This window comes from Leopardus geoffroyi, chromosome B1, assembly GCF_018350155.1.
Source record: "Leopardus geoffroyi isolate Oge1 chromosome B1, O.geoffroyi_Oge1_pat1.0, whole genome shotgun sequence".
NCBI lineage: Eukaryota > Metazoa > Chordata > Mammalia > Carnivora > Felidae > Leopardus > Leopardus geoffroyi.
This window is the reverse complement of record NC_059327.1, coordinates 65263087-65283684: the sequence shown is the minus strand read 5'-3', so window position 1 is coordinate 65283684 and position 20598 is coordinate 65263087.

Sequence of the window (20598 nt, the reverse complement as noted above, 5' to 3'; positions counted from 1 at the left end):
GTGATCATGACATACACCTTATAGACTTCAAACTACAGGGAGCATGATAATTGAGACCTCCAGCTTCTGTGCTCCGAAATCCATGCTATGCCCTCCACAAACCATCTAATCAATAAACAGATGTACTAGAAATACCAATGCAGGCTCCTGCCAATTTTGTCTTAAAGATTCCTCAAAGACTCTGGGAACCTTTCCAAGGAAGTATGAAATGCTTCTACCCAACTTTCTCTTTCTCTCTCTTTCACTTAGGGTCAGTTTGGCATCTCAGTCTGATTGCTTTCCCAGCCTTGATTAGTTTATTCTAGTTTCTCAGAGAGACATTTCACCTAATACAGTCTTTTGAGTGTTTAATTACCTCTTCCTGTCTGTTTCTCAGAAAATCTGGACTAACCTAGGATTTAACCAAAGAAAGATGGATAGATGTAGGCTATCTGAAGGAAGGTGTGCCTATATTTATGAATGTAATAGTTAAAAATAAACTAGTTTCATAAAAGTATCTTTAGGCTAGGTAGAGCTGATATGAAAACCAGGACTGGCTTTTGCTTAGGCTTTCCCCCCAATCCCTTGTACCTACAATTCCATAATCAAATATTAGCCTCAGTTGAGGTTTTCAAGAATTACCTGTTAAATTCCAAATGTTATCAGAAGTTTTTTCTTTTTATATATCCCAATTTTATTGTTTCTTTTATTGTATTTTATTGGTGGTCATGATGGTGGTGGTCGTGGGTTTTGAGGGGAAGAGAATGATTGAACCTAGAATCAATGTGTGAAGAGAGACACTGCTGAGGTGACTGAAGTGTCAGAGCCAGATAACAGGTTAAAGACAGAGGAAGTACCATGAAGTCTAGGGACTTCCACCCAAAAAATTGGGTACTATTATAACAATTCTTAGGCATTGATATTAACCAGCTTGTTAGTATTTCAAATCTTCTAGTTAAACCCATTGTAATGAATTATGTATGTGCCTGGGTTCCCAGACTTCTCGAAATTAATCGGCTTTTGTATACCTACTTTTCACTTTAAAACTTGACATATAATGGGTAACAGTTATTTGTTTTAACATTCATTCATTCATGCATTAAACAAATATGGAATAGTCATTCATGCATTTATGAAATATAGAATAATTTTTAAGTGTATTTATTTATTCTGAGAGAGAGACAGAGAGCAGGGGAGGGACAGAAAGAGAGTGAGAAAGAATCCTAAGCAGGCTCCAGCTGTCAGCACAGAGCCCAGTGTGAGGCTCCCAGAACATTGGGATCATGACCTGAGCCACAAGCATCAGACACTTAACTGACTGAGCCACCCAGGCGCCCCTGGAATAATCTTCTTATAACAGCCAGGGCTATAATAGAATTTGAGGTTTCAGCAGTGGATAAAACAAAATCCCTGATCTACTGAAGCTCACATTCCAATAAGAGGAAATAATTAAATGGATATGAAATATATTGTGTAAGGTAAAAAGAAAAATTAAGGAGGTCAAAGGCTCACAAATAAGTGAGACAGGGGAGAGGTGCTAATTAAATAAGGTAGTCAGGGAAGGCAGAACTAAAAGGATGATATTTGAGTAGACATTCAAATAAAACCAAAGGAAGGAGCCACGCATACATGTGGAGGAAGAGTGCTCCAAGTTGAGGGAACAGTGATTGTAACGACACTGTGATAGAAGTGGGCTTGGAATGTTTGACTAACAGTGAGGGTGCCAATGTGGCCAGAACAGAGTGGAAGTGTCATGAGAAGCAGGAAATGAGATTGTACCTATGCCCAGATGCACGACCAGATGGGGTCCTATATGCAATCGTATGGAAAATAAAGAATGCTATTACAAAATGTATTCTGGCAATTATTTGCCAGAAATTTAAGTTAATGTTAATAAGCTGATTACCTCTTTAATAAAATGCACCTCTTTCCCAAATGGCCATTTTTAAGTGAAACTTTCCACAGGCTTCATTGGAGGCCTGTCACATTGTTAATAAACACGCCTAATCTTTACAACCTGGCACATTCAGTTGGACTGATGTAGTATCTAACAATCTGGTATAATTTAATCAATAGCAGTACTCTCCAATAATATGTTACCTTTGAGACCGTCTGATATTTAAACAGTTCCAAATTATTTTTTACTTAGCTATAGCTAGCAAATAATTTAATGTGTTCAATGAGAGTAAGTTGGCTATCAAAACAAATAGTTTTAATTTTCAGGAAAAATGTTATATAGCAAAAGTATGTTTGTAGATAGCATAACTTGAAGATTATTTGTGTCTCATCTAGCAGTTTATATAATTGCTGATATATTGATACACAAGAGAGCCTATAAAAATAATTTTTGAAATTCTCTCTGAATAAAATGTATTTAATGAATTCATATTTTCTAGAGTTTATTCACTAACAATATAAAAAATCTTTTATAGTGTTACATATTCCAAATAGTTCCATGACCTAACCCTTTATTTTATCAAAAATATTTAGTAGTTCTTTAACAGCACATATGTACAAAATATCCCCAAAGAAAGCACACCTTAGATTATATTGATTATTTGCCACAATGGAATATATTTATCTGATTAAAGACCATGTTGGCCTTTGTTCCTACCTAGCATGAATAAAACTGTTATCAGAATTATTTCTCTAAACAGTTTAAAAATGGTTAACAAAATATGTACAACATTGGTATTTTTTATTTTATATAACAAACTTTTATGAAAATACCGAGTTATTTAGAGTAATATCCCATGTCAGACTACTTCTCACTACAAGAAAGGGTTAAGGCATCTTGACTGGAATTAAAGAAGTTGGTAGCCAGGAAAAAATTAGGTAAGAATCCAGTTGCTTGATTTTGTCAGTTTTATAAAATCATTGATTAAGAAGAGGCTGTAAAGCAACCAAAATATTTATTTGAGTTCTTAGGAACTGCAGTTTTAAACACACAGAGTTGACCAAAATTGCCAGTGTGCTCCAATGAAGGCGTATGAAGGCAAAGCCCCAAGGTTACATAACTTGTTTTGTTTTTTGTTTGTTTGTTTGTTTTATTTTATTTTTAATTTTTTTCATTCAAGTTATTTAATATACAGTGTAGTGTTGGCTTCAGGAGTAGAACCCATGATTCATCACTTACATATAACACCCAGTGCTCATCCCAAGTGCCTTCCTTAATGCCCATCACCAATTTAGCCAATCCCCTCCACCCACCTCCCCTCCAGCAACCATCAGTTCGTTCTTTGTATTTAAGAGCAGGGCTGGTTCGATATTTGCAAATCAATCAATTTGATACACCACATTAATAAAAGAAGGGATAATAAACCTACGATCCTTTCAATAGATGCAGAAAAAGCATTTAACAAAACACAGCATCTTTCATGATAAAAACCCTCAAGAAAATAGGGATAGAAGAAATATACCTCAACATCATAAAAGCCAAATATGAAAGAACCACAGCTAATATCCTCAATAGGGAAAAACTGAGAGCTTTCCTTCTATAGTCAGGAACACGACAGGGATGTCCACTCTTATCACTGTTGTTTAATATAGCATTGGAAGTCCTAGCCTCGGCAATCAGACAACAAAAAGAAATAAAAGGCACACAAATTGGCAAGGAAGAAGTCAAACTTTCACTCTCCACAGATGACATGATACTCTACGTGGAAAATCCGAAAGACTTCACCAAAAAACTGCTAGAACTAATACATGAATTCAGCAAAGTCACAGGATATAAAATCAATGTACAGAAATCGGTTGTAGTTCTATACACCAATAATGTAGCAGCAGAAAGAGAAATCAAGGAATCAATCCCATTTGCAATTGCACCAAAAACCATAAGATACATAATTTGTTTTAAAAGATTTATGATTGGTGTTGGAAGAGTTCAAACTCACTATATAATATACAATTGGCTATTTAGCTAGCAGGTATTACCTTATCTCTAATTCAATCCAAAGTAGAAGGATGTATTCTAGGAGGTAGTGCAGTTGCAATTGACAAGTCACAATTCACAAAAATCCAAAGTTCATGGGCCCTGCTTTCTCAATGTCCTTCCTACTCCATTTTGAAGGAGTCCCTTAACAATGTTAATTTTATTTTGAATCTTCTTTCACAAAACAATACCTACAGTTCCTTAACTCCAACCTTAAGCCAGACTCTGTTGGAGACTCCACCACTTAGGTGGAGGAAAAGAATCTTCATCAGTTATTTATTCTATATTTATCTTTCCTTTCACCTTGAGGGCATATAGGGTACCTTTAGGGTACAATTAAGTTTACCATTATATCTCACATTTCCATAATCTTCTGGTTAATTAGACAATTTTGGTTTAAAGTAGATGGGTTTACTTCCTTTGATAAAGTATGTAAAACTCTGCCCCCAAACAGTATCAGTATATCAGAAAGATCCGAAAAGCTGGTTTTGATACCAGAGAGAAAAAACAGGAGTATGCAGCAGGATGTGACCATAGGTTTATATAATAAATGAAAGAAAGAGAATGAAGAATGGTAGATGGTGTGACTGATTTGATTTTATAGGTTGACTTGTGTTGAATATTTTGGGAAATACCAATGTTTGCTGTGTCTACTATCTAATTAGCTAGTTATAAGTTAGTTATAGCTTAGTTATAAGCCTTTGTTTATGTACTTATATATTTTGGTGTTATAAGATACTTTTCAGTTTGGTAAAGAGTACTTCCGAAGGAGGAAAATTAGAAATTCTCTAATGTAATCCCTTGCCTTCTATTGTTTCTCATTACAAATTGGGATACTATTATAGTTTTGGGGGCAAGTTAGAAGTAGGTGTGTGTGTGTATCTTAATGTGGTCTTAATGTAGTCAGGATTAGAGGATCTAAGGATCTAATGGGAGAAGGATTACCATGTTTAAGGTTGGGGAAAAAGTGACAAAAATCTATGATTTATAGAAGGATCCATGGATAAAGTCAAAAAACTATTTACCTTCCATAAAAACAATATTTTAATTAAATATCAACTCACTATTCCTCAGAATTAGAAATATTATCAAATGCAGATTTTCTGTTCCTATTACAGTAAAAAGGACTAAAGAACACTGATTTAAAATAATAGTCCAAGAATTTCTTCTTTGGTACAGAATAGATTAACAAGGATCAGATTTACTTTTCCTACCTGAACTCTAAAGATATTGGGTATCAGGGCGTGGAAGGCAGCAATCCCTGAGAATTGGAAAACAAACAAGGTAATTCTTATGATGGCCACAGCTTTCTGCCTGAATAGAGTTTTCAACCTGCAGGACAAGGAAAAGAAACCAAGGCAGAGTCAGATGGTCTCTCTGTATTAAAGAGACTGATCTGTAGGTCCAGGGAGACTAAGTAAGTTAGAGTTTGTAAGCATGGTATTGGAGAAAAGAGATGTACATAGATAGAGACAAGTTCAGAGATATGAGAAGGTCCGTCTTGAGTGTTTTACTGAGGATTTTTCAGCATGTATGTGTGAGATAACTCCCTAAAGTCTGGGAAAAAAGACACATCACCATATTAAGGAAAATAGTGGCCAAAGTTCGCACAGGCCAGATCGAAAAACCGCATAATTGAGGAACATCAGTTAGACTACTAGAAGGATATTGTCTCAGCAGTACAAAAGATTAATCATAGACTAAGTGCTGCTCAGGTTCTACTTAACAGAAAATAAAAATGAGACGAAAAAGGGACCAAACTTTTTTCCAAATAACTCAATCACCTCCTAGAACAAAGCCTAAGAATATTTTTCAAACTGCAAAAATATGCAGCACCAAGTAAGATAAATTTCAGTGTCTGAAATCTAATAAGAAAATTATCAAGTATGTAAAGATCAGAAAAATACCACCCATGCTGAAAAAAATTAGTTGACCAAACTTTTCTATAAATGACATAGATAATAAAATTAGTAGACAAAAAATTAAAATGTTATTAGTTTTCAAGAAGCTATGTTAAACATACTAAAGACAGAAATGGAAGATATTTAAACATCCAAAGAGAACTAGATATGAAAAATTACAATATCTGAGACAAAAAATACAATGGATAGAATAAGTAAAATAGATCCCGCAGGGAAAAAAAGTTGGTGAGCTTAAAGACAGTAATTGATATTATCCAAAATGAAATACAGAGAGAAACACACACACACACACACAGAGAGAGAGAGAGAGAGAGAGAGAGAGAGAGAAGCAGAGCATCTGTGAAGTGTTTAGCCAAATATATGTTTATTCAAATCCTACAGGAAAGCAAGCAAAGGCCAATTATTTCAATAAATAATGACCAAAATTTGTCCAAAATTTATGAAAACTATAAACCCACAGATCCAAGACGTTCAACTATCCCCAAGCATATAAATCTGAAAAAAAAAAATTACACCAATACACAGTTTAATCAAATTGCTTAAAAACAGTGATAGAATAAATAGCTTAAAAGCATCCAGGGGGGTTTCTTGTACAAAAGAAAAAAGCTAAAGATGAGAGCAATTCCTAGTGGAACAACATCTTATAAAGTACTAAAAGGAAAAAGTAAATAAAACTCTCAAACTGTCAACTTAGAATTCACTATCCAGAGAAAATCTTTCAAAACTGAAGGTTAAAGGTTTTTTCAGACATGCAAAGGCTGGAAAAATTCATCAACAGCAGGCCTGTACTATGAGAAGTGTGAAGAAAGATCCTTCAGGCAGAAGAAAAATGGTATCAGATGAAAATAAAGATCTACACACAGGAATAAAGAGCATGGGAAGCATAATGATACAGGTAATTATAAAATTGATTTTCTTATCAAATCTCTTTAAAATAATATCATTATGGCTTCTAGCTTTTTTGATAAGACACACAAGCTAACTTTTCTAGAAATGAAAAAACTGCCTGTCTTGAAACAGTCAAGAAAAAGAAGCTCTCAAAATCTCTCTCAGGATCCTGTCTTTCACCAAACCACCTAAAATTAGATACTGGTAAAGTAGATGGGATGGTACAAATTAAAATGCTATTTCTATAATATAAAAATCTCAAGCTATCAGGGCACCTGGGTGGCTCAGTAGGTTAGGTATCTGACTTCAGCTCAGGTCACGATCTCACGGCTTGTGAGTTCGAGCCCCATGTTGGGCTCTATGCTGACAGCTTGGAGCCTGGAGCCTGGAGCCTGCTTTGGAGTCTGTGTCTCCCTCTCTCTCTGTCCCTCCCCTGCTCACACTCTGTCTTGCTCTCTCTCTCAAAAATAAATAAAAACATTTAAAAATTTTAAAAATCTCAAGCTATAAAAATATTAGAACATGTTCTCCAGCATTTAATACCTTTTCTTTCACTACAGAAATTAAGAAAATTGTTCAATGCTCTGGAGTTCTCTTTTAACCACAGTTTAAGCCAATCTTCTCCATTCTGGAGACCTTGAGACCTTCTGAAGAAATATCGTGCAAGTCTTTGTCCTCTCTTCCTTACTCATTACCCAACATTATGATTCTTTTCATTTTTAAGACTCTGATCTGCACTTGCAATGATCTCAAAATAGAGTCTGAAGCTGAAAATATACTCACATCTACTATGATGAATGCTAGAAGCACAACTAATACCAAAATATTGTTTCATTTGAAAATCAATGAAAAATAGGTTAAATTTAATTAATATGTATGATTTTCCAAACCCATTAAGACATAGGCAAGACTATGCATAACAATATGCATACTCTATGTTGCCGTAAGTTTCACTTTTATTTCTCTGCCTCATTCCTACGGACTCTAGCCAGTCCCAATTCCAATTGTTTCTATGTATTAACATAATAGTTATGCACAAGAGCGATCTACTGTACAAAAGAAAAAAATTACATTAATGAACTATTAGTTTAAATACCTTTGTTGGATATAAATCATTGCTTTGCTAGACTCTGGCCTAAAGAACTGTCTCTTGCCATTCCATTTATGTTTCATCATCCAACTGAAAAGCAAAGACTCCAAAATTTAATTGAATCATGTAAAAGGCTGTTATCTAGGGCAGCAGTTCTCAAACTTCAATGTGCATACAGTCACCAGAGGATCTTATTAAAACATAGATTCAGATTCAGTTTGCCTGACATCTTGCATTTCCAACTAGCTCCCAAGTGGTAAGGCTGTAGCTAATCCTGAAACCACAATTAGAGCAGCATGGATCTAGAAGTGAAGTCCATGAATTTGTTGTGGAGATTTTGAGAGTAGTTTGTTTCCTACATTAGCTAGAACTAGGATTATCCAATTCTTTGTTGTGTGAAATGTCCCAGTACAAAGAAACACATACAAACATAAAGACAGACAGACACACACACACACACACACACACACACACACACACACACACACCTCCTTCAGTATCTTAAGCTAAATAGCTTTAATGTGCTTAAATCACACGCCTTTCTTTTCAATACTTTTTTTAGAGTTTTAAGAGTTCATAGCAGGGGCACCTGGGTGGCGCAGTCGGTTAAGCGTCCGACTTCAGCCAGGTCACAATCTCGCGGTCCGTGAGTTCGAGCCCTGCGTCAGGCTCTGGGCTGATTGCTCAGAGCCTGGAGCCTGTTTCCGATTCTGTGTCTCCCTCTCTCTCTGCCCCTCCCCCATTCATGCTCTGTCTCTCTCTGTCCCAAAAATAAATAAAAACGTTGAAAAAAAAAATAAAAAAAAAAAAGAGTTCATAGCAAAATTGAGAGGAAAGTGGAGAAATTCCAGTGTACCACCTGCCCCCATACATAGATAGCCTCCCCTGTTATCAATGTCTCCTACTAGAGTGGTATATTTGTTACAACTGGTAAATCCACACAGACACATCATAATTACCCCAAAGTCATAGCTTACATTAGAATTCACTCTTTTGTGTTTGTTCTTTGTTTTTAAATTATTTATTTTGAGAGAGAGAGCATATGCACAATATTGAGGTGCTGAGAGAACGGGAGAGAGAGAATCCCAAGCCGGCTCTGCGCTGTGAGCACAGAGCCCTACACAAGGCTTGAACTCATGAACCATGAAATCAGGACCTGAGCTGAAATCAAGAGTCAGATGCTAAACCGGCTGAGCCACCCAGGCTCCCCTAGAGTTCACTCTTGATGCTGCACATTCTAGACAAATGTATAATGACATATATCCACCAATATAACCATGAAGAATATTTTTATGGCCCTAAAAATCCTCTGTACTCCATCTATTCATGCCTCTCTCCCAACCCCTGGCAAACACTTATCGTTTTAAAGTCTCCACAATTTTGCCTTCTCCAGAATGTCTTAAGGTTGGAAACAAAGTATTGTAGCCCTTTCAGATTAGCTTCGTTCACTTAGTAACATGCAATTTGTATGATTTTTACTTTTACTTCCACATCTTGAAAAATGCTGATTTCATGGTAAAATCAACTTTTATTGGTTCACTATAGATTAGAAACATATAAAAAGGCAGATTTGGGGGCACCTAGGTGGCTCAGTCAGTTAAGCATCTGCCTCCTGATCTCAGCTCAGGTCTCGATCTCAGGGTTGTGAGTTCAAGCTGCATGTTGGGCTCCATGCTGGGCACAGAGCCTACTTAAAAAAAATAAAAATTTCAAAAAAGGCATACTTCAGAGATGTTATATGAATTGGCAAGAATTATTTCCCAGCAATCAACTGTGCTTGCTAAATTTTAATAGTAGTTAGTACAGTCTCTAATTAGCAAAATCTATGTTCTTGGCAAAGATAAATAGCCCTGAACTTTATTGCTTTAATATTTCCCAGATATTCCTTCAAATTTTAACTATCAAAAAGTAATATGAAATAAATATATGATCCCCAAGTTTAAAGAAGTGATGCACTAAATGTGGCAATTTCTACGATATCTTTCATGTTCTACAAAGAAGCTCTCATTTTTTAATTCATTATTTGCTGTTGGCATTGTAAATAAATAGCCTAGGTATTCTAGTCCTAGGGTAATTGTAAAAGATAGCAAAGAGTCCAAGTAGCAACATCTCCATTCTGGCCATCTTACATAAAACAAATACCTTATCTAGAGAACAATGAATTGGTACATGTATTAAAATATACTCAGGATTTGTTTTAATCATGTATAGTAAGGTGACAAACAGAACAGCCTTTGAAAGAAGAGCTTATCAGTTACAATCCTCAAGAAACAGGAGCATGCCACACAGGTCAGTGTCGTAGAGGGAAACAGCAGAGACTGTCAAGAGGCAGAAGAAGTGATGGAGAAAGTAAAGCCCAGAGTCTTTATTGTGGTTTCTGCAGGAAAGAGTGGGTTAGGCAGGGTTGGCAAGTTTGAACAAGTTTAGAACGGGATACTTTGAATGCTTTTGACAGGATATGGGCTATAGGAGTGGTCTCAAGTTGCCCAGTATCTGGCCCTAGAGTGATTTAAGGCATGAGAAATATCGTCTTGGTGTGTGAGAGTTAGATAAAGAAGGTGGTTGGGTATATAAGCTTTGAATTGGTTGGTTTGCATACATAAGTAATGCTAGCAGGCAAATTGTTTACCATCTCTAGGAATTAGCAAACCCTGGGAGTCACAGTCTCTGCCAGACTGGCCAGGAAGAACCCCAAGAAGTCAAAAAGTCAAAGCATCATAAATTACAGAAAATGAAAAAAAAAAACCATATTAATTCAATGCATTAACCACTAAGACCAAATCTTACCTAAACTCTGCCAGGTTTCCTGAATAACCATAAAACTGATCATGACCTCAGAAAGTATGTTTAGCCACAGATGATTCTTCAGCTGTCACAGCCAAGACAAAGCTTCCCTGAATTAGATTTTATTACTTTATATCCTTTGCAAATAATCATTGTCTCAGATAAAATAAAATCAGAATCACTATTAAGTCCCCATGTCCTTTTCCTCGTGTCCCTAAGGAAAAATCGTAAAGTACACTCCTCAGCTCACGTGACTCCTAGAATAAACTTAATTTCAAAAGACAGAAAGGAGAAAGAAAAATATCAATTTTTTTGTTCCATCCTAAAGTAAAAATGATTTCATATGCAACAAACCTTTTAGAGCATATATACTTATAAACATCCTCTTGTTCTCTGAAGCACTTTGTATATAACTTATAATAAAGAGTAAAAGAATTTGGCTCAATTAATTAGGAGAAAATATTTAATTGACAATAAAGCACTGGGGGAAAAAGGCTGAGTGGATATTATCAGAATGAATCTATTTTAATTATGTGGACTGTAATGGACATTTTAAGACAATATCCTTATTTTTTGGAGATGTTTATGCCTATCATGATTATAAATGATGATCTGAGTTATGTTATCTGAAAAATATTATTAGTTTTAGAAACATTGCCTCTCAGTGTAATGTCATTTTAGTATAGTGGTAGGAGATATGTTAGTAATTTTATTTATCCAACATCATTACTGTACTTATTTTGCCATAGGAAGAAAAAAACATAATGGAGTGTATTTCTACCATTAACTTTTTTTTTTTTTTTTAATTTTTTTTTTTCGACGTTTATTTATTTTTGGGACAGAGAGAGACAGAGCATGAATGGGGGAGGAGCAGAGAGAGAGGGAGACACAGAATCGGAAACAGGCTCCAGGTTCTGAGCCATCAGCCCAGAGCCTGACGCGGGGCTCGAACTCACGGACCGCGAGATCGTGACCTGGCTGAAGTCGGACGCTTAACCGACTGCGCCACCCAGGCGCCCCTCTACCATTAACTTTTATGATCTTTAAAAACTACTTCCAGAGATGACTATCAGTAGACAGTATTATTTTAGTCTTAGTGATACCAAAGGATGAAAATTTTCTGGAAAAATAAGAAATAAAATAGATTATAACATAAAGTGGCCATATTTATAAACTCTTAAAGCCACCTAAATACTAATTATGGTTATTATTAGCAGAATAAGCTCTTAAAGGTTGTATGATCTACACAATTTCACTCTTAAAAATCTATGTAATAGTATGACTGGTATATATTCAATAATAAATGCAGCAATTAAGTTGCATGTGTTCAATGAAATCTTTTTAGAACTTAATTAGCACTAAGTGTTACCAAATCATTTTCTACATCATTTGAGGTGTACTTTCCATTATTCTTCAGGAGCAAAGAAAAGATTAACCTCTAAGGATAAAAAAAAAACAAAAAAAAACAAAAAAAAAAAACTCAATTCTGTCTCCTGACAGATATTCTTTGAAAAATTAGACTACTTTCATCCATACTATTGTGAGAGTTCTGTAAGAAAATAGTTTTGGTAGTTTCCAAGCAGTTTTAAGCTCATTATTAAAAATGGTGTGCTTCTGGGGCACCTGGGTGGCTCAGTCAGTTAAGCATCCAACTCTTGACTTCAGCTCAGGTCATGATCTCATGGTTTATGAGTTCAAGCCCTGTATCAGGCTCTACGCTGACAGCATGGAGCCTTCTTGGGATTATCTCTCTCTCTCTCTCTCTCTCTCTTTCTCTCTCTCTGCCCCTCCCCTGTGCTCGCTCTCTCTCTCTCTGAAAAAACAAATAAACCAATCAAAAAAATTTTAAATATTGTGTTTCTGGAGTATATGTATCACACACCAGGATGCATATTTTCTTGCTGGATAGTATGTATATATAGCATTATCTTAAATTAATTCAATTCTGTGTGACATGTTTTCATTCTAGCCCTCATATCACTCTTCCTCACCCTGACACCTACCCAATCTTTGAGTAGTCACTAACACTGCTCTTCCAGGAATGATACATTATTCTGTTTTCATCTCTTCATCAGGACACTCTTCATACTGAGACCCAAAGTGATGGCCTATGCTATAAACATCCATTAGACTTCGACATCTGACAGTCCTTACCCTCATGGTTTCTTCCCACCCGCCCCCCACCCACCTGGAGAAATTAAGGCAAGTTTATCCAAGGGCTGGATTAGTGTTACCTAAAGCAAATTTCAACATTGAAAAGAAATTTTATGATTTACACAGTTTACTGAATAAGACATTTATTGGTTCCAAATCTCTATACATATTTTCCCATGTGGACTGAAGCATGTTCACCTATTTATATCTATTTTCTTAAAGATGAGTGTAACCAAGCAGTATAAGATGATGAAAGGAAAGCCTGGTTCACTGGTGATCTTATTTTAGAATTTCTTCTTAGATATAAGAAAGAAAAAAAAATCCATATTAGGTGATCTTGAGCCACAAAATTCATAGTATCATTCTCCATTGTTTTCTCAAGTTATTTACAAGTTCACTGTCCTTTCCCTTCACGCACCTTAAAAATACTTCATATAATATCCAAAACAATATTGTAAATTTGATAAATGAGTCTCTTAAGATCTATCATTGTTGGCATTTTGTGTATTTCAAGAATGTTGTGTTAGTGATTAACTCACCACATAAATATATCAATAGTTATCCATCATTAAATGAGATTGATTAGACAGTTTCATTTTTTTCACAATTACTAGATCACAAGGGGAAAATTGTCTAAAATTCAACATTATATATTAACACCTTCAACATCTTTTTAGAGGAACTTTATAAAGAGAAAGTAGTAAAAAGTTAAAAAGGAAAAAAGTTATATGGTGTCCAGGACATTTATGTAATGAAAATCTGGGTTTATTTTCCAGTTTGATATTAGAAGCAAAGACCAAAAAACAATGTACATACTGTGACTTAGAACCAAATTGTTACATAACATGGATAAAGGTATTCAGGTATTATTTGGTAGCTGATTCTAGACTAGTTTTCATAGTGCCACACACAACCCCACAAACAGGCAAATACAGGCTGGTCAGGACAAAGGCCTTGGCACTCTTCATATCCAGATTATTGGAGGGAATGAGAAAGAGAGAGAGAGAGAGAGAGAGAGAGAGAGAGAGAGAAGTAATCAGAGCTTTGCTAGAATAGATCTCCTATACAGAGTACATATGAAGAGGGCTCTCTCACTATAGAAGATTCAGGCATGTATCCATTTTTGAAACTTCAAGAATTTAGGACAATACTACGGTTATCTGGTCCATTACAGGGGAATTTTAGAAACCTGTGAACTTTATTTTGGGACATCAAAATTCTTCCTAATGGGTGGCTGTGCTCTTCAGTTTCTTCTAGGTCAACATCATTCTGTGTGAGGTCCACAGATCACTGCCTGTTTGCAAACTGGTCCTAATCCACAATGAATTAAGTATAAAACTGAGGGTAAGCATTTAAAACAGGTGTCTACACACTAAAATTCATGAATCAGCTGCCCCTTTGGGTAAATAAAATTCTATTGGAATATAGTCATGCTCATTCATTTACATGTTGTCTCTGACTACTTTGGAACTACAATGGAAGAATCAGTAGTTATGGCAGAAATCATATGGCCCAAAAGCCTAAACTTTTTACTATCCAGGCCTTCACAGAGTTTTCCAAACCACCATACTACTCAATGTCTAGAAACATTAATAGCAAGTTGACATGATCATGACATGTTTTTCTAGTATTTCTAGAATTAGGGTCTTAAGACCTATGAGTAGGGAGGATAAAGAAGGCCAGACTAGGGTCTAAATCTTATTTTGTATTGTAACATCAATGATAATGCAAATAATATTTTGTCAGTTACAAAATATGGGTTTCTGTAAAGATTTTAAAAAAGGGGGGGTGCGTCTGGGCAGCTCAGTCGGTTCAGTGTCCAACTTTGGCTCAGGTCATGATTTCACAGTTCATGAGTTCCAGCCCTGCAACGGGCTCTGTGCTGACAGTTCAGGGCCTGGAGCCTGCTTTGGATTCTGTGTTTCCCCCTCTCTCTCTCGCTCTCTCTGCTCCTCCCCTGCTCACACTCTGTCTCTCTTTCAAGAATAAATAAAAAAAAAATTTAATTAAAAAAATACTATTGTGCAGTGGATTTTCTAATTACATATTGGCTTAAGTAAGACTCTAGACTTTACAAAATTTCATTACAATAAAATTTACAGAAGCTACATATACATGTTATTTATGATTTTAAAACTCCCAAACCTGAATGAGATTAGCATGGATCAAATGGAAAATCCTTTAGCCGAACATGAATTTAGTTTATGGCTTCTTATTATTAAGTTTGGTTTTCCTACAAACCATGCTTATTCATAAAATAAAATCTGGATAAATTTTCAGCATAAAGTTGATGATTTCTTCTAACTTTTGGGCTACACATAGTACTAGAAAGTATTTGCAAACCAGCATAAAACATTCTCCTTTTTCCCTGATCAGAAAACTACAGGAATTTTAGTTATCTTGATAATCTGGTATCAGAATTATGGGTTGGCAAATTAACAATACTTAAGACTGCCCAAGGGACAAAGACTTTCTAACTTTTACTTTCAAGTGAGATCAGACTCAGCTCACCCACCATGAGTTGTTGGGGACTTGGAACTGATTTGGGGAGTGGGCTAGGCTCCTGATTTTGCTCTCAAATTCCTCTAAAGAGGATGCATGAACATTCTAATCACTGACTACCTATTCTGTGGTCTCTCCAAAGGAGGATGAGTACCCCAGGTCCTTGCTGAGAATTAATCACTGTTAACATACTTGCAGATAATCAAGATTTATTAATTTAGATTTAATTATGATTTTGGAAAATGTGACCCAACAATGTTCTCCCAGACATTTACAAATTACCTTATTTATTGGGTCAGCTGCCTTTCCTGTGAGATAGTATAAAACAGTTAAATTAGAAGAAAATTATATCTAGAAAGAATTATCACTTTCAAGTATCATTTTAACCAAGTCATAAAAGCTAAGGCCAAAAAAGTCTGCTCTGTTAAAGAAACAAAGATCTTTAAGAAACACAAGAAATCTTAATAACAAGAATAAGAAACTCTTTAAAATTCCACATAATTAGTTGAATAAGCTACTATCAAGGAGGATGCTAGTTGAAACATGTAGCTATTTATAGTGATAGTTAATATAATTCTACAAAGATAATAACCAACTTAAAATTATGTAGCCACAAAGAAGTAGATAAAGGACCTTCCTCCCAAACTTCAAAAACTAAATTTCTAAGAAGTGGGGCAAATATTTCTACCAGCAGTGGTGGAGACGGAAAACAATAGGATAAGTCAGTTGTAATTTTGAAAATCTGTTTAAAGACGTTTATGTAGAAGTAGGGCTATATGTCAAATTAATTTAAGTCACTTACATTTAGAAATGCAATTTCAATGTACTATTTTCATTCTCCATAAGAAGTTTGCAATTTATCTTCTCACCAGAATTAAGGCCCATTATCAAAATAACTAGATATAAAAAATTAAAATGTTGGTGGATTTCTGTGACTGGACTTGTGATTTCAAATATGCATAATTGTAAGAAAAAATTCATAACTTAACACCCAAAAAAAGGGTGGCAAAAAATGTAATTTGGTTTTAAGTACATTCTAATTTATAAACTTAAGAGTTGAGTTTTAGACTTCTATAGAAAGCAAACTTTTAAGAAACATGTTAGAGAGGTGCCCAGGTGGCTCAGTCAGCTAAGTTTCTGACTTCAACTCACTTGATCTCATGGTTTGTGGGTTTAAGCCCCGATGGGGTTCTGTGCTAACAGCTCAGAGCCTGGAGCCTACTTTGGATTCTGTGTCTCCCTCTCTCTGCCCCTCCACTGCTCGCTCGCTCTCTCTCTCTCTCAAAAATAAACATAAATAAATAAATAATAAACAAAATAAAAAAACATGTTAGAGATAACAATACTTTTTTCTGCATCATGAGATCATAAACATTTCCATATCAAACATCTCATTGAAATTTAAGAGAGCAGTGGAGCCTTTTTTTTTGCAGATAAAATGAATATAGGGGCGTCTGGGTGGCTCAGTCAGTTAAGCATCTGACTCTTGATTTCAGCTCAGGTCATCATCTCACAGTTCATGGGATGAAGTCCCACCTTGGGCTCTACATGACAGTGTGGAGCCTTCTTGGGATTCTCTCTTTCTCCCTCTCTTTCTGCTTCCCCCCCCCAACTCATGCACGTGCACGTGCGCTCTCTCTCTCTCAAAATAAATAAACTTTCTTAAAAAATACTTTCTTCATTTCTGTTTCAATGTGTTATCAAAAACATTGTTTTTCAATATCATATATCATTTGATACAGCATATCTTTTCAACTCAGAATTTCCATCTCTCTGCTACAGTCCCCATCTGTTTTTTTTTTTTTTCTTATCTAAGTCCTCCATTGGAGTCCTTAACATATGAATCATAGCTATTTTAAATTATCCATCTATTCATTCTAATATCTGTTTCATATTTGCGTCTGGCTCTGATGCTTGCTTTGGGTCTTAACAATGTAGCATTATATTTTATGCTTCGGACAATCATTGCAAATTTTTATTGAAAGCTGGCCATGTTGTATCAGATAACAGAAAACTGAGGTTAAAAGGTCACTAGTGTGAGGATTTTATTAGCCTGCCTAGGAGTTTCTCTTTGTTTAATGTTTGCCATAGTTACAGGTTACAGGGTTTCATATTTCTCTAATGTCTTTGGTTTATTCTCCTCTGTTGATTTTGGCTTCCCTAAGTACTCCTAGTCAGAGACAGTATATGTCTTGCAGCTTTTCATCCATGGCCCACTATTATTATACTGGAATCCTGTTGGTATGATAGTAGGATGTGATGATTAGAAATATTACATTTCTATTAAAACACTCTTTTGGTGGGGTGCCTGGTGGCTCAATCAATTAAGCATCTGACTCTCAGTTTCAGCTCAGGTCATGATCTCATAGTTTCATGAGTTCAAGTCCCACACAGGGCTCTGTGCTAACAACACAGAGACTGCTTCAATTCCCTCTCTCCCTCTCTTTCCACCTTTCCCCTGCTCATGCTGTCCCTGTCTCTCTCAAAATAAATAAATAAACTTTAAAAAAAACTTAAGAAAAAATAAACAGCCTTTTGGTGGCCTTATGTCTCTGGTCTATGAAGTGCTCACTCGCTTTAGGTAAGATAGGAAGGACAGAGGGCCTGCAAAGAGAAGAATATCCTTTACCCAAGGCTCTGTACCCACACACTGATAAAGTTTTCCTCTTGGACTGTAGGCCTTTATTGCATAAAGCCCCCAGACTTCTTTCAGAATTACCTTGTCAGGATAGGATGGGTGTGACAACTTCCAAGCTTTTTAAAAGTCAGAGCCAAAACTGAAAGTCTAATCCTCTACTTTTAACTTGACTTTTGAAGCCACAATGCTTGGATTCAAGTCCTGACTCCTATGTCAGAATTATAATTTCCTTTCTTACCATCAGTCTTGTTTGTGAAGTTATTCAATCTTTTCTTTGTTCTAATCAGATTGCTTAATGATTTATCTTTTCACAGAATCTAAAATATCTACCAAACATTCTAAGTAGGTAATTTGATTTTTTCCCAGCTTATCATTGTAATATCAGATGACAAAACTTCTAGGATGCTGGCATATTCATAAGTAGACATCTTTTCAGCTATACATTTATCCAAAGATCAATGATCTAATGACTTATGGATGAGAAGTAAGTTTCATATGGAATACCTTGGGATTAACAGTGATTGTGAATAAATAATAATTTTAAAAGGTGTATTTATATTTGTCGGGTTCTCTGGAAAATCAGAACCAAAAGGAGTGTGTGTGTGTGTGTGTGTGTGTGTGTGTGTGTGTGTGTGTATGTGTGAAAATGAATTGGGCTCACATGATTTTAGAGGTTTACAAGTCCAGAATCTGGTCAGGCAGGCTGAAAACCCAGGAGAGCCAATGTTCCAGTTTGAGTATAAAAGCTGTCTCCTGTAGGACTAGGAAGAGTCAATGTTGAAAATGAAGTCTGAAGGCAGTCTGCTGGAGAATTATCTCTTGCTTGGGAGAAGCCAGTCTTTTTGTTCTATTCAGGCCTTGAACTGATTAGATGAGGCTCACACCCATTGAGAAAGGCAGTTTGCTTTACTCAAAACTCAGAAATTTCACTGTTAATCTCATCCAAAACACCTTCACAAAAACATTCAGAATAATTTTTACCCAAATATCTGGATACCTTATGGCCCAGCCAAGTTGACATTGAAATTAATCATCATTGGGGCACTTTGGTGGCTTAGTTGGTTGAGTGTCTGACTCTTGATATCAGCTCAGGTTATGATGCCAGGGTTGTGGGATTGACCCCCCATGTCAGGCTCAGTGCTGAGTGTGGAGCCTGCTTAAGAGTCTCTCGCTCTCCCTCTGCCCCTCTCCCCTGCTGGCTTTCTCTTTTTCTCTCTCTGTCTCTCTCTCTTTAAAAAAATTTTTAAAATTTAAAAAGAATAAGAGCTTTTAAAAAATTAATCATCACAGTATTTAAATAGGTACCTTGACATGGGTGTACTATATTTTCTAGAGCAATATTTATAAATGGATATTAGTATTATTTATTTTATAAATGAGTAAACTAATAGTTTTATAGAATAAGTGATAACTTCATGACCACAAAGTATATATTAGAATAAGAATTCAAATTCAGGTCTGACTTCAAATTCCATGCATATTCTTTTTGTATCCTATAATTAACTAAATTTCATCTGGCTCTTACTTTGATTTTTTTATACTGTGTTTAATTCTGATTTTATTATCCATAGCCATACCAGCTTCCAACTAAGTAAGTGCTAGTATTATACAATAAACAATGTGTCTAGTCTTTGTCTCAGGTTCCTTGGACAGAGCTTCTAAACCACTGGAATTTTCTCAGTAATAAGAGTACATTTGTTATTTATTTAAAAAGGGGGTAGGCCCCTTTTTAGTGTAAGCTAATGATATGACTCATGTTAGGCCCTTACATAGTGTCAGGATGGGTGCTGGCCATGCCAGAAAGACCAATCATGAGATTAGAATGTTGAGGTGACATCAGCTTGATTTCCAGGGAGGAAAGGAAAGGCTGAAGATTGAACTCGATGACACAGCTAATGATTCAATCAATTATGACTATGTAATAAAATTTCAAAAACGTTCTAGGTAGTGAGGCTCAGGTGATCTTCCTAGTTGAACACATCAATGTGCCAGGAGGCAACTATCTCCTGATTCCACAGAGAGAGAGAACACAGAAGCTCCATAATCAGGATCCTCCCTGACTTTGTCCAATGAGTCCTTTCTTTTGGCTAGTCTTCACTTGAATCTTTTGTAATAAAAGTATAATCATAAGTAGAGTGCTTCCTTGAGTTCTATGAGTAATTCTAGTGAATTATCAAATCTGAGAAGGTAGTGGGAATACCTAATTTGGAGCCAGTTGGTTAAAACTGTGGATGGCCTGGGAACCCTGTAACCTACAGTTGGTGTCTAAGGTGAAAATAGTCCATGCAAGTGCAAAGTCTACAGTAAGGTAGATAGTAATGTCCACTTAGTGTCACAACTGCATCACAGTATTACAGATAGTCTACATGAATAAACTTGGTGCATCTAGAAGTCATACTACCCTAGAGAAGGGATAGGAAATATGGAGTAATTCTTCCTTTTTCATCCATGATGGTCATTGTTTCACATGGATGAAGTCACACTTACTGAGCCTAGATAAGGTCTCAAAGCCTTAGAGTGCTCCTCCTCCAAGTATAAGTGACATCACCACTTGATTCAAATTACAAATTGTTCATACAAATTAATTTGACTAGCTCTTCTATACAAACCAGGCAACACAAGTCACCCTAAGAATGGGACACACTAGTAGGTCATGTGTTCAACCTTATTTCAAGTAAGCACAATTAAACCCATGCTTCTCAACATATTG